The following is a 17,060-nucleotide window of genomic DNA, read 5'->3' on the forward strand; positions in this document are numbered from 1 at the left end:
ATAACTGATTGAGGCTTTATTTGGGAGTGATGTTGAAAACTGTTGTACGTGAGAAAAAGTGTCGGTGGAAAAAGTGTTGTCAGAAAAATTAGATGAGTGTTGGATAATTTTTTTAATTTATACATATTTTGAAATATAATATATATAAATAATATTTTTGAGAAGATTTGATGGTGAAACTCATACCCACTGAAAACATATTTTTTCAAAAGTACGGGAAACATATTTTTACTAACAGCAGCTTTTAGACCAAAATCGATTTTCCAGACAACAGGTATTATAATTTATGAAGCATCTTTTTGACAAATTTTCAGCAAAAAATTGCAAGAATTGCTTGCAACAGCGATACCAAACGGAGTCTAAATGTAAAGTTGGAGAACAAAAGGCAAATCAAGGGTAGAACATGGGTGATGTCTCCTAAATTGTGGGCATTACCAATTTGATATTAGAATGGGCAGGCCGTGTCGACCGAGTATTTCCTTTTTTAAGCCTAACACATGTTCAGAAATGGCAGGGACCCAAAAGTTTATACATATATTAAATTGTCAAATACTCGAAAATTTGAATTAATATAAATTCATGTGGATAATGTTTATGAAATTAACACAACGTGTAATTGACATCTGGACCGGCCCCCGCGTATGTGTAGTACTTGTGTTACTACACTACTCAGCTTCGTCTTGGGAGTTGTGACTCTGGTTTCGATAAAATAATAATCCCTCCGTTCCAAAAAACGTTCCCGATTTTAACATTTTATGTTATTCATGATAAGCGATTGAATACTAATTTACGTCTAATTTATAATATCGAATATAGTCATGAGTGATCTTATTGAATTCGTATTTATGAGTATTTTAATACAATGAAGTTTTTGTATTTAATAGTAATACAAAATTAAAGATATTAACAATCAAAATCGTGCATTGACAAACGTGTTCAACATAAATATGAAAAATATTTAGGGACGGAGGTAGGGGTGAACATTCGGTTCGGTTAACCGAATACCAAACCGAAATAATTCGGTTCGGTTACCGAACCGAAATAATTCGGTTTTTAATTCGGTTCTGATTTTTTATGTTATTCGGTATTTCGGTATTTTCGGTTTTTTTACCGAAATCCCGAATTACCGAAATTACCGAAATATAATAAAATATATATATTAATATATACATAAATATATTTATTTATATATTACTTATTTTTAACTAGCTCCTTTCTTTTTTTCACTTGAATTATCAATTCTCCGTTCTCAACTTCACTTTTCCACTCTTTTTATTTGTTATATTTAATTTCTATTTGCCTAATTTAGATTTTAATGTATTTAGTTTTCATGATCTTCAATTTAGTTGCTAAAATAAAAAAATAAACTAACTAATTTGAAATACTTTTATTGTAATCAGGACACCGGTAAAAAAATCGAAAATACCGAAATTACCGAAATATAATAAAATATATATATTAATATATACATAAATATATTTATTTATATATTACTTATTTTTACCTAGCTCCTTTCTTTTTTTTTCACTTGAATTATCAATTCTCCGTTCCCAACTTCACTTTTCCACTCTTTTTATTTGTTATATTTAATTTCTATTTGCCTAATTTAGATTTTAATGTATTTAGTTTTCATGATCTTCAATTTAGTTGCTAAAATAAAAAAATAAACTAACTAATTAGAAATACTTTTATTGTAATCAGGACACCACACCCATAATATTCAGGTGCATTAAAGTGAAGTTAAGAATATAAGTTAATTGTTTTACGATCATTAATCTTTGTTGTAATTTATTAAATATTTTATTATTAAAATTTTAAAAAAATTTCCTAATTCGGTTTTTATTTCGGTTTTCGGTTTTAACCGAAATAATTATTTCGGTTCACTATTCGGTTCTGATTTTTACCCTTATTCGGTATTCAGTTACCGAATTATATTTTGGTTCGGTTATCGAATAACCGAATACTCAGCCCTAGATGGAGGGAGTGGTAGTACCAATCATATAGGGCGGTGATATATGCACACCCAAAATTGATTGTTGCACACCATATCGACTATCTTTTAATATTACAAAAATAACTTCAAGCATTCAATGAATACTTATTTTGAAGTTTTTGCTGCTATATGTCGTTCCGGTATATCTTTTTGCCTTTTATTATACAATTTTTTTATATTTAATTTTTATTTTTTTATTTTTTTATTTTCTAATTTATATTTATATTAATTCTCTTAAATATACATTTTATTTTATTTTATATTATACATAAAAAGTTATTCTCTCCGTTCGCCTCGTTTCTTTACGGAGAGGGTGTCAGACACGAATTTTAAGGTGCATAAAAATATAGTTTGTTAGGTCACACACACTGTAGAAGGGGGTTGAATACAGTGTATAATACAATCAAATCGAATTAAGGACACAAGTATGTAACAAAGAATAATCTTATTAATAAAACGGTGTTGCAATGAAACTGTTCTCTCTCCGTGATAAACAATATCACCAAGAGCTGTCAGGGTTACAATAAATAATATTTTCGATAATGATAACACTTCTAGTGTAAACCTTATGTATGTGTTTATATACCACACAGTTACAAGATAATCTCTAATTGATATCGAATATGATTCTGTATCCTAAAATATATCAATTAGTTATCTTTTCCTCCAAGTCTTCTATTCTTCATATAATTCTTCTCCATGCATATCTCTTCTTGTTTTAGTCTTGATCTTCTTTCCTTTCAATCAGCCGCCTTCCTTATCTGAATGTCTTTTTAAGTCTTGATATTATCTTCAGATGAATATCTTCTGATAACTTAAGTTCTGACTTCAGTATAAGTACTGATTTTCAGTTAAGTCCTGATTTGTCGTGTTAGTTAAGATCTGAAAACTAAACATAAATCATTATTAGACATGACATCACAAATATATCTAACAAACTCCCCCAACTTGTAAATTAGCATAATATACAAGTTCAATAGATATTTGATGATGTCAAAAATATTAAGTACAAATGCATATGAGAATTTGACTAGATAACTACAACTCACAGTCCTTGTAGCTTTTACCATCCTTAAAGTCTGATATCATCTTTAGCCTGTATATCCTTCAAAATTTAACAGTTGTAGTCCTTAACTTGGCTTCAGTGTGCGATCTCTTGAATATTAGGAGTTGTTCTGAGATAGTTCTTTAAAAGAGTTCTCTCAACATATTCAAGTTCATTTATCATCCTCCTTTTAGCATCTTTAAGTTCAGTTGTATCTTCTCTTGTCTGAAAGATAGCAGCCCTGAGATCATTAATCTTTGCTTTCCTTATCTGTTGATCCAGTTTGATCAGATAAGCTTTGTCAGACTCCAGATTGAACACCCTTAATACCCAAAAATGTAGTGATTTTGGCAGTATTAGGCTTCATTTCAACTAGTTCTCCATTGTGAGCTCTATACTTAGGATAGTATGGCATGTCATACTTTACAGAGTATAATTTCTTTTGTCTTTCAATATCAGACCTTATGTATCTGGCAGCACCATCTGTTGATATGTTCTTCACTTGAAGTAGAAATAGCACATGTTGCAATTCTTCAAAGTACTTCAAACGAATAGCATCTTTTCTTATCTGGAATACCCTTCCATCTGTCATGAAGTATAGCATGATATCTTCTTTTAGCACAGAGTGGTAGACCTTTTTACAGACTCCAATTGATTCAATCTTTCAAGAGTTGTTCCTACTCCTGGTGCACTTAAGGAAGTTGGATCATTGGTAGTGTTGTGTATTCTTCTTTCATCAGAACTACCCAATCCTGATTTGTCTTTAGCTTCCTTTCCTAGAACAACTCTTGCTTCAAAACCACTTGATGTAGTCTTCAAAGGTTGAGTAGATTGTTAAGATTTAATGAACCCAGGTAGTAGAACTGTTGAAGGTTTAACAAGAGCAATGTCAGAGGTTTCCTTTTCTTCTGATGTCAAGACAACTTGAGCTCTGTCAGAGGTTGCTTGCTTCATTGTAATATCAGAATTTACTAAGTCTTGATCTTGAACAACATGAGCTCTGTCAGAGGTTGTTTGAATATTCTTCTTCTTCTTCTTCAAAACCAGACTAGTATCTTCATCAGCATTTACTTGTTCATCCATGATTGGCATATAGATTTTTACAGAATCATCAACTTTAGCTTTGCCCTTGAAACTTGGATCTACCTCCACTTGTGATTTGGCTTTGGATGTGAATTTGATTGCCTCGGAGTTTGTCTTCTCTTTAATCACAATGCCCTTAGGCTTTGGAGGTTTCTTTACAGTAATAGAAGCTTTAGACTTGGATTTGATATTTTCTGCTTTAAGTCTGGATTCTTCTTCCTTCAGACTTTCAAAGTCCTTTCCTGGATTGTCTTTGAGAAATAGTCTTTTTGAAATTTTTTCATCCAGCTTCTGTATCTTGGGGTCTTGATAGTAGACTGTTATTTCCTTCCCCTTGAGCTTCAGTGTCTGCATAAACTTCTGTGATTCTTGACTTTCACCCTGTATCAGAACATCAGGCTTAGTCAGAACTTGTTTATCAGAAATTATTCTTTTATCAGTATCAGAGCTTGATCTCTGTGTAGAAGTTCTTGCTTTCCTAGATGAAGAGTCTTTGCCTTGACCATGACCTCTACCCTTTTCAGAGTTTCCCTGGTCATCATTTTCATCATCCTTTTTCTTCAGTGCTAAATCAGTAGAGCATTTGGACTTAACCACCTTCTCCCCTCTTTTGGCATCATCAGGTAGTAGGAGAGAGAGAAGTAGTTCCACTGAAGATTGGATTTCAATTAGTTGAACTTGTTGAGAAGTTTGATTCTTTAGTACTTCAGCAATCTGAGCTTGCTGTTTCTCCTGAGCTTTCTCAATAGCCTCAACTCTGTTAAAAGCAGAAGAATATTTTCTTATCCAGTTTAAAGTTCATATCATGTTGAGTAATTGAGTCTTGAAGCTTGTCAACTTTGGCTTGAGTATGTGAATGGTGACCTTGAAGGTTCCTTGTACTGAGTGTTGTAACTCGAAGTTGAGTTTTGAAATCAGCACTTGTTAATAACTCATCATCCTTTGAAATGTGCTTAGAAAGAATGTAGGAATTTGGTGTAAATTCTGAGTCATTCCACTTCTTGGTCTGAAAGAGATGTGTCCTAAGTCCAATCATGTATGATGATTTAGGAATAACTTTTATGTAATCTGTTTTGATTTCATTGATATTAATAAAAGACTTGTTTTGGTTTTACTGCGGGCTTTATCTATTTAAGTGTTTAAATAAGATATACCATAGTTTAGAGTAAAATTTTTTATGGATTATGATGAGATCATAATAATGAGATCTAAAAGATGATAACTCTAAACTTAAATATTTCCTGGTCGTAGGATTACTAACCGGTAATTAGTAATCCGCAAAGATCGGTACATACTATGCTCGCTTCATCATGAAGGATGTCTGTTCTCATAGACATTTGTGTGGTGACACTATAGCTAGTATGTAAGTGCTTATTATAGAATAAGTTCACTGAACATGACTCACACAGCTGAACAACTGATGGAGTTCACTCACGTGTCAACAGTTGTTCACATAGTGATAGTTGTACAAGTATCCTTAGACTTGAGGTCATCATAGTCATATTGTGTACACTAAACTATGCTTTGGTTTAGTTCTTAGTCTCCAGGGACAATTATAATGGCTCTACTGGGTATAGGAATTTGTACATGAAGATAGTGTATGATCAATAAATGATCTACCCCTTCCAGTGAAGGAAGAGAATGTTCAATGATGATCCACTTATGCTAGTTCAGGAATCTCTGGCCAGAGTGAATGAAATTAGAAAGGAGTTTCTAATTTACATTAAATAGAACTAAGCATGGTGAATGGGAAACCAAATGATTAAATAAGATAGGCTTGACACAAGTTCCATGCCTTGTATTTAATCGTGACATTGCAGGGTAGAAGGAATTGATTGTACGGTAACTACTCACTGAATATGTTCTTGGTATTCTAAGCAGTGAATTCGTATTATCCGGATAGTCGCGATATGCTGAGAAGTATCCCTCACGATGTAGAATAAATATGATTAATTTATTAATTAATCATATTTAATGAATTAGAGAATTTATATAAATAATGATAAAATAGTTTTATTATTATTTATTTCTACTACCGGCTTAATATTGAACCTACATGGTCACACCATAAAAGAGAATGATTTAATGGTGGAGGAATTAATTAATAATGGCTGGTAATTATTTATTTGTGAAATAAATAATTAATTAGCAGATTTAATAATTAATTAAATGAGATTTAATTAATTCTTAATATTATTAATTAAAAATTTAATTTTGGAAATTAAATCAAGTGAGAGAATTATTTTTCTAAAGTGTTTAGAAAAGGGATTAATGATTAAAAGGTGTTTTAATTATTAGTTAATTGGTTAATAAGAATAATCAATTAAAGGGTTAATAATAATAATATTTTATGGAAAATTTCCAGCTGAAAATTTTGCCTATAAATATACTATTATAAACCCTATTTGCCTCAACCCAAATAATTAACCCTAATTCTAAAGTAGAACAAGAGGGAGACAACTAATTATCTCAACCTCTTCCTCCCTCCATTATTTTGATCCCTTGGTGGATACCGGTGGAGTGTTTCACAATTGAGGAGCAGTTGCTAGGGATCTCCGTTCATCGTTCTTGGATCGCTATTAAAGACCTCCATCTTTCCATTAACGTAAAGCTTCTTAAGGTAAACATACTGAACTACGAATTAAATATTATTTTTCGCATGGATCCTGCGGAGGGTTTTGGTTTTTTTTTTTAAGATTTAAATTTACGTTTTCGTTGCGCTTATGTGCTAAAAACCCTTTAATGACATCAAAGCTACTTGCGAAAAGTTTTTAATTCGTTTATGTGTTTAACTGTTTTCGATATATGAGCATGTACGTGATTCGCAATGATTTGATGTTGATATAATATGCTTATATATGTATGGTTTTGAATATATGATATTCATGTGAGTTGTATAATCATAAGATGATTATGTAATATGTATATATACTGATATATACATGATTTATGTTTGTTCTAATTATGAGAATCATATTAGATACGGATTCTGAATTGGCTGCTGCAGATTTGCTGAAATCTGGGTCTGGTGTCCGATTTACGCAAACGAATACCCTATTCCATAGGTAAATGAGCGTCTGAACAAAACTGATAGCTTAATCTATCAACGACAAGTCTGTAAGGCGTTTGACGTCGTTTACTGCCCGTAAACAGTGATTCTTTTTTTTTCTGATTTGATTCTGATTTTTCTTATTTTTGTCATTTTTTTTATGATTAGATAATGGATAATATGATATGTTAAGATCAGATTATGTGTTTTAACATGCTTTTATGTGTTGTGTGAGCATGGTGGATGGTTATGGCCTTTCGTCCTTAGTGTAATGGTTTTGGTTTTGGTTTTAAATACGACTTGCATGTCGTCAATCTTTGTAATCATAAATCTCGAATGTAACTCGAGTTATTCTTGTAAGTTCATTAGATTAGTTTTACTTTCAATCTATGTAATGTAATTGAAGACTCAAGAAGGCTATCCAATGGAGGTGATACAAAGAAGAAGACGAGGCATACAAGAAGTCTAAACAAAGAAGAAGACTTATGTAATAAGTAGTTGTATTTATTTCCATCACCATATTAGATTGACCTTGATCTTTATCATGAGCTTGATAAAGATCACATAGGATGGGGCCATAACCAAACACATTTACTTTATTTCACTTTACATATACTTGTTTATTTAATTTTATATATGAGATATATGTCTATGTTTACCATGCGATGATAGATTTAGGTGAACTTAAATCAATATAAGGCGTGCTCTAGAATATCTAGAATAGGAATCGTTTCTTGCCTTAACAATAATATTATGAATACAATCATGAGATTCTTGTATTTATGAAACACGTAATTAAATATGAATTTTCAATATTGAGAGAAAGGATGATTCTGTCAAAAGCATATTTATATCTGTAAGAAAGGGGTATTAAGTGACGCCTCTTGACAATGCTCCCCCCGATCTGGGAATCATCTGATTATCGATTATTGATTTGAAATATTTAATTTAAAAGGAAGAATCTCTTTATAATATGATTATGATTGTAACATAATATAATCCCTCTAAAATTAAATAATATCAAGTAGTAATTGACCAATGGCACAACGGGCTTGTGTCGGTCATAGCCTTTCAACATGGTAGAAAGTGGTTCTTATTTTTAAATCATTATCGTTTCGTGTTACAGCCGAGGGCTTTGATTTCGAAATAAGAAATACTTGTCTATTACATAGAGATGTGTACATTGAATTAGAATCTAAAGGTCGTTACGTGCTACAGCCGTGGGCCGTTGGAGACTGATTCAATTGTACGAAATATTGGGTTAGACTTGACTTAGAATATTGAGTTTGTCGTGCTACATCCGTGAGTCAATTATTCAAGAGGCTAAAGTTTTATTAGGGAATAACATAAGATGTAATTGACAAGAGTTGTCTGCCTATTGAACATCACATGACATTTCGTGCTACAGCCGAGGTTGTGTGATGGAATGTAGGATCCCTATTCCCACTAGCATTATGAATGCTTAATTTTCACTTAGGGGTTGTATGAATTAGAAAAACTAGTGGGAGCCACTTATGAATAAAGACCCGATTCATATAGTGTCTTGAAATGAAATTGAATATTTGCTAAGTGCTGTTATGTGTTCATCATTTACAGATTTAATATATTCGTTATGTCTTCTGCACTATCACTCTGGAGTATACTAGATGTTCACAAGTTGACTGGTCCTAATTTTGCTGATTGGCTTTGAAACTTGAGAATTGTTCTCAGGGTTGAGAAGCTGGAATATGTGCTTGACTCACCTAAGCCTACTGAACCTGCTAGCGATGCACATAATGATGAACATGTTGTGTATCGTAAGTGGATAGATGATGCACATGTTGCTCAATGCATCATGCTAGCTTCCATGAACATTGAGCTACAGAAGCAACATAGCATATGGATGCTCACACTATCCTTATGCATCTACAAGAGTTGTATGATGTGGCAGGGAGGACGGCTCGATATGAGATATCGAAGAAACTGTTCGGTTGTAGGATGTCTGAGGGATCATCTGTGAATGACCATGTACTTAAGATGATCAATTTGATTGAACGTCCTAGACAACTTGGTTTTGCCATGGATGGGGAGCTGAGCCAAGACTTGGTCTTCCAATCACTTCCGAGTTCGTTCTCGCAGTTTGTTGTGAACTTTCACATGAATAAGCTAGATGTTGCATTCTGAGTAAAACAAGTAGTCTGCACAGCTTCAGCCCAAAAGTAGGTTGGTAACTTTGCTTCATCAAACATAGTTCGTGCAGCTTCAATAAGAGTTCTATTCTTTCTTTCAACAACTCCATTTTCTGTGGAGTTCCAGGAACAGAGAATTCATGCTTTATTCCATGGTATTTGCAGAACTCTTTCATGATCAAATTCTTGAACTCAGTGCCATTATCACTTCTTAGGATTTTCACAGAGTCTTTGACCAATTTATCCAGTTGTTTGACATGATCAATCAAGATAGATGCAGTTTCACTTTTTGTGTGCAAGAAATACACCCATTTGTATCTAGTAAACTCATCTACTATGACCATAGCATATTTCTTCTTTGTAATAGACATGACATTCACTGGACCAAATAGATCAACATGTAATAGGTGATAAGGCTCAAGAATTGAAGATTCAATCTTGCTCTTGAATGAAGATTTTCTTTGTTTTGCCTTTTGACATGAATCACAAAGGCCATCAGGAGCAAATACTGATTTTGGCATTCCTCTCACAAGATCTTTTTTGACTAGTTCATTTATATTGTTAAAATTTAAATGAGAGAGTTTCTTGTGCCAATCCCAGCTTTCTTCAATTGATGATCTGCTTAATAGACAGATTGCAGAACCATCAGAACTTGTTGAAAGCTTGGCTTCATAAATGTTACCATGCATGTATCCCATCAGAACAACTTTGCCTGTAAATTTGCTTACAACTTCACAGTATTCTTCAAAGAAATCCACATGATAACCTCTGTCACAGATTTGACTAACACTCAGCATATTGTGTTTAAGTCCTGAGACTAGAGCTACTTTTTCAATGATGACATTTCCAAGATTGATATTGCCATATCCCAGAGTTTTTCTCATGTTTCCATCTCCATAAGAAACTCATGGGCCATCTTTCTCCACAAAGTCTGATAGCAGGGCTTTATTTCCAGTTATATGTCCTGAACATCCACTATCAAGAACTATGATGTTTTTCCTGTTGCCCTGCAATCACAAAAACCACTAATGATTAGTTTTAAGGACCCATACTTGCTTGGATCCTTTGGCCTTATTAAGTTTGTTGGCATTTGCAGCGGATTTAATTTCAGAGTTTGTGCTAACATGCTGTATATTATAATTCACAGTATCAGACTTTGCATCAGAACTTACACTAAAAGGAATTAAAGCAACTTTCTTCAAATAAGGTTTTATTTGATAATAATCATAGTACAAACTATGATATTCCTTACATGTATAAATGGAATGCCATACACTACCACAATGAAAACAAGGATTTTGTGGCTTAAACCTAACATACCGACTCTTAACTCCTGACTTAGAAGGTAAGGAGTTTATATTCTTATTCTTCCTGCAAAAAAAAGCCAGATGGTTAGAATTTCCACAGTTATAACATTTCTTTCTAGGAGCATTATGAACAGGCATATAATTATTGCTTTTATTCACACCTTCCTTTCCATTCCTATTTTTCCTAGGTGGCTTTACCTTGTTTACATTCTTAATCTCTTTCAGCTTATACTTAAGCTGCTTCTTTGTCATTAAGCCTACGTTGACTTCAGTTGGCTTATCCTGTTTTGATTTGTCAGAAGTTGACTCTGCCTTAACTTTTATCTCAGTATCTTCATCTTTTCAGAATCAGACTTTACAGTTTTAACTACAAACTTAACAGGATTTACCCTTGGCTTAACAGTTTGTTTAAAAATAATTGGCTTAATTTGTTTAGTTCCTATTTCACTTTTATCATCTCCATAACCTAAGTCCTCTTTTCAGTTTCCACTACTTAGCAAATTCTGAGTTGTTCTGCCAGAGTTAGTCCAAGTCCTGATAATCTCTCTTTCTTTTTCTAACTCAGTTTTTAGAGATTGATTCAATTTTAACACTTCATCTCTAACATAAAAAGCATCATCTCTTTCTTTCTGAGTTTGATGAAACATAACTAACTCCTTTTCTAAATATTCATTCATTTTCTTAAAAGCCATATTTTCAGAAGTTAACCTATCACATGTTAAATTCTTATCTCTATAGCTAAAGAATATGGTTTTAAGATAAGATCTCAACTCAGTAATATCATCAGTATGAAAAGCATAAGTTGTTTGAGGTATCTTTAACTCAGCAGCATCAAAACTGCTATCAGCATTTGCCATCAAGGCATAGTTCACCTCATCTTCAGAATCTGAAGTGTCTGTCCAGCTTTTCTTCTTTGTGACAAGTGTCTTGCCTTTGTCACCTTTTCCTTTCTTACAATCAGGAGATATGTGGCCTTTCTCACCACAATTGTAGCATTTAACATTTGAGTAATCTCCTCTGTCAGACTTTCCTGCTCTACCTTCAGATTTTCTGAATCCCTTTTTATCAGAACTTTCACTTTTTCTGGAAAACTTCTTTCCCTTTCTGAATTTTCTGTAGGCTATTTTTGTTATACCCTTCACCATAAGAGCACACAGTTTTATCATCTTTTCATCAGCATCCATCTCGGATAGACTTTCAGTTTATAAATCCTCATCATTATCAGAACTTGATGACTCAGTATCAGACTTTATGATGAGAGCCTTTCCTTTGCCTTTCTTTGAGACATCCACTTTGGGGGATTCCTCCTTAGCCCTAAGAGCAACTATCCTTGACTTTCTCCCATGTCTCTTGATTCTTTGATCTATCTCAAGTTCATGAGTTTTGAGCATACCATAAATTTCATCAAGAGTAGTTTCATCAAGAGCATAATTGTCTCTTATAGTATTTGTCTTCAAATCCTATCTTTCAGGAAGAGCTAAAAGGAATTTAAGATTAGAGTATTCAAGATCATATTCCTTATCCACCAGTGACAGATCATTCAAGAGTTTGACAAATCTGTCATATAAACCAGTTAATGACTCATCAGGTTTTGAGTCAAAGTACTCATACTCTTGAGCGAGCATAGTCCTCCTGTTCTTCTTAATTGCATCAGTTCCCTGGGATCTTGTCTCCAAGACATCCAATATCTCCTTTGCAGTCTTGCAGTTAATTACCCTGTTTGACATGACATTATCAATGACACTATGCAACAAATGCCTTACCTTTGCATCCTTAGCAATAGATGAGATATCTTCAGCTGTATATTTACTTTTCTCCTTTGGTACGGTCTTTGCTGGCTGATTTGCAACTACAACAGAGAGCTTGGTTGGCTTATGTGGTCCTTCTTTAATTCTGTCAAGGTATTCTGGATCTGTAGCTTCCAGAAACATAGTCATCCTCACTTTCCATATGGGATACTCAGAAGGTCTCAACATGGGAACCCTAATGGTCTCATATCGACTGTGGATTTGAGTATTTGGAGTTTGTTCAGTTTTGGTGGGCTTGGTTGGAGTTTGTTCTTCTTCAGACATGATTGTTTTGGATCTTTACTGTATATGTGTTAACAGATAGGCTCTGATACCACTTGTTAGGTCACACACACTGTAGAAGGGGGTTGAATACAATGTATAATACAATCAAATCGAATTAAGAACACAAGTATGTAACAAAGAATAATCTTATTAATAAAACAGTGTTGCAATGGAACTGTTTTCTCTCAGTGATGAACAATATCACTAAGAGCTGCTAGGGTTACAATAAATAATATTCTCGATAATGATAACACTTCTAGTGTAAACCCTATATCTGTGTTTATATACCACACAGTTACAAGATAATCTCTAATTGATATCGAATATGATTCTGTATCCTAAAATATATCAATTAGTTATCTTTTCCTCCAATTCTTCTATTCTTCATAGAATTCTTCTCCATGCATATCTCTTCTTATTTTAGTCTTGATATTCTTTCCTTTCAATCAACCGCCTTCCTTATCTGAATGTCTTCTTAAGTCCTGATATTATCTTCTGATGAATATCTTCTGATAACTTAAGTTCTGATATCTTAAGTTCTTACTTCAGTATAAGTACTGATTTCCAGTTAAGTCATGATTTGTCCTGTTAGTTAAGATCTGAAAACTAAACACAAATCATTATTAGACATGACATCACAAATATATCTAACATAGTTGAATAACTTGCTTTTTACGATTTTATGATTTTAAATAAAAATTGAATGTTTAAATTTTTATCCAAAAAATTAAGTTTTTAAAGAAGTTATGCAGTTATATTTTATATGCGCCTTAAAATGCGTGTCAAACACTTTTTTCGGAATGTAAAGAAATGAGAGATACAAAGGAAGTACTATACTGATATAACCATACAAGTCAAAGTTATCAAACAAATAATTCGGATACAGATGTATGCGTATGTCCGTGTCCGTATTCATAATTGTCGGATTCAAATATAGATAATATCTACTTTATTTCGGATACATATAATATTCGTTTTTTCTCGGATATAAATGCAATTTCAAATTTTTTGAATTTTTTTGATGGCCCAAGCTCATTAATGATGATTTTAGAATATTTTTTAAGGATTAAACTGGAATAATATTTTTTTATGTAAAAGTCATAAACACTGAAATCTTTTTATTCTCGAAAGATTTCATTTTATTAATACAATGATATTCATTTCAATTTATATTTACTCTAAATATAATATTTATATAAGAAATCAGTAATTTTAATTTATTTAAATCAACATTAATTCTTGAATTATCTTTATCAAAAATATTTATTTGGACACAAAATATTAATTTCTAAAAAATAATAGCTCTTGGTATTTATATTAACAACAAATTTATAATAATGGTGATTAAAATGCTAACTAAAATGGAGACATCGGAGAGCAACATGATAAATGAATTGACAAAGATTTAGAATGAAAGGAGGATAAATAAGGGTATTATGATCAAGTAATTGATTTAGGGTGTGCAACCATCAACTCGGGTGTGCATATATTACTAACCATCATATAATATACCATTATAACCGTTATAGAGCACATATTAGTGTTTATCATTTTTGTTAAGTTATATTTATTTATCAAATAATCATATAATATTTTTTTCTAAAAATTAAAATGAAATTATAAGTTTTTGCTAAAAATTTAATTTCAATTATAATATATTCGAATCAATTAATTTTTAACGAAAAATGTTGGAGAAAGTTATTTATTTCTAAAACAAAACAAAATCGTGAAAATAAGTATAGTTTTGATAATATTTTCCGCATTTGAGAATATTTCCTAAAAGCTCAACAAATATTTGAAAAAAATAAAAGATATTTTTGATAAATAAACAATACTTAAAATTGCAAATTATTGCAAGAGAACTCTACTCTTTCATTTTTTATTAAGAAAATATCACAGTATTCAAGTTGGATCACAAAATGATTTTCAAATTATAGGTCATATTTTCTAATTATTTATGATATAATTTTAAAATATGAATCTGCATAAATTTATATAAAAAATATCAATAAAAATAGTTCATACCGACACTATAACACATCTTTTGTAAAAAAAATAATCCCCAACTTGACACAGTATTTAAATCTAAACATAAGTTTTTAGTTATAAGCATGATGATGGATGGATAACTCTATCTTCTGAACTGCTTTTAATTCAACACTTTCACATTTTTTATTTTATAAATTATGATTTTCTCCCAACTATTTTCTTTTTGAAATAAAAATAAAAAATATCTCTAATTGGAATATTTTGTAAATGAAATATCTAAATTTGACTTAATTATCAAAATATCATATTTCCCAATTATGTTCACCATTCCTCCTGCTTAATAAACTATATCATGTAAAGTATTTATTTTTTAATGGAGCCATGCGTGTGCTAATATGTATTTTTCAAATTTGTATCGGCAACTAATATATAACATTAACATGCGTATGAGGATTGATACGAAAGACAAAATTGTACATCTAATAAAATGTGGGAATCGAACTCAAGATACTTCATTCACCTATACAACCTCGTACAACTATATCATATTGTCACATGTGTTTTTTGTCATACACATAATATGTAAGTCGGCTAAATTAATATTTTATTTAACTTTAAAGGTAGTTACTTGAATTCCGCAAAAAAAATAGTTACTTGAATATTTGAACAACTAATTTTAAACAACTTAATTCCAGATATAAAGTTAGGCATAGTACATAAATGAATTATTATCTTATTTATTAATCATTTTTTAGTTTGAAAATAAATATTATCTATTTTTAACATATTTTTTATTATAAAAAGTAATTAAAATGTATAAATTGTTTAAAAAATATTAAAAATAGAATCGCTTATATATAAAAAATCTATATTGATATTATATATTTAGATAAGTTCGAATTATAATGAGTCAATGCATTTTAGTTTATTTCGAATTTGAAATCAAAAGTCGGCCTATAGTTAAAAAATACTCAAAATTTGACTACACGACCCGGCCGAAAAACATCGTCACATTTTACGTTTAGTAAATTTAAATTACAAGCTCGGCGAGAATATCTTACGAACGGTGTGAAATATTTTAATATCTTATGTTAATATAAATTAATGTATTTGAGGTCTTTATATGATCAAGTCAATTGATTTATTGTAGTAAAATTACTAGCTTCACTGGTAGCGTATTATTATATTTGGGAGTTGTCCCGGTTTTAAAAATATCAAAATTTGATAGATCTCACGAAATTTGTTAAAACTACAGTGATATATTAAATCTATTTATTATTCATTTTTCACTTGGAAAAAACACTAGCCTTTTAAAAAGAATTATTTTCGATAAGCAATATTCATTGATCAAGAAAATATTGTACAAATATTTTTAATTATTTTAATATTTTAAAATAAAAGTTATATTTATACTATATTATAACATTTGATTCAATGCATTTTATACTATTTAAAGAGAAAATATATATTGTTCAATAATTTGAAGTAATTAACTAATTCAACTGATATTTATTAAACATATATGTTAATTTTTAGCATTTTCTTTGTAAACACAGTAACGGCATTCTACATATTAAGTTTAATCGTTTCATTTTAAACGTACATTGATTATCCTGTTTATATTCATTGATTAAATACAAATTACACAACACAAACAAGAATAAATATATTTTGCGTATGAGTTATATTAGAAACGTTATGTAATTTGGTAATATCTTGTGTAAAAATAATACATGTTGATAAACAATCAACTTGTACTTAATATACGTTAGACATTGTATAACATTTACAAATAAGAAAAAAATTAAGAATATTATAATTGCATGATGCATAAAAAAATATAGAAAATGACCCGTGGCAATTAAGGGATTCACTTAAAAAATTTATTCACTTAAAATTACTAAGTTACCCTTCATAAATATATCTTAATAAAAATCAATTTTAATAACATGAATTAATTACATTTACCTCAATAATTATTATTAATTCAAATATTTATTACTACATTATTTAGTATATATTAACAACATATAATTATGTATGTATTTTTGAAGAAAGTGCACCGTCATAAATATTTTTTAACTACATAAATGTACATAGTTCATTAACAAGTAAATTTAAAGAATGATAGGGACTAGAATATGTTATAAAATGCACATCCCGAATAAAATCATCCTACAACAAATATTACTTTACATAGACGTATATAACTCCTCACAAGAGCAAATATAGTTCATTTCACAATAATGTTGATTTTACTAAAATAATTCCTCTCATAATGAATTATATTTCATTTCACAAGTATGTATACAAAATTAATAATATTTGATATTAGATTATACGGGATGAAAAAT

Source organism: Apium graveolens, chromosome 1 (genome assembly GCF_009905375.1).
Source record: "Apium graveolens cultivar Ventura chromosome 1, ASM990537v1, whole genome shotgun sequence".
NCBI classification, from domain to species: Eukaryota; Viridiplantae; Streptophyta; class Magnoliopsida; order Apiales; family Apiaceae; genus Apium; species Apium graveolens.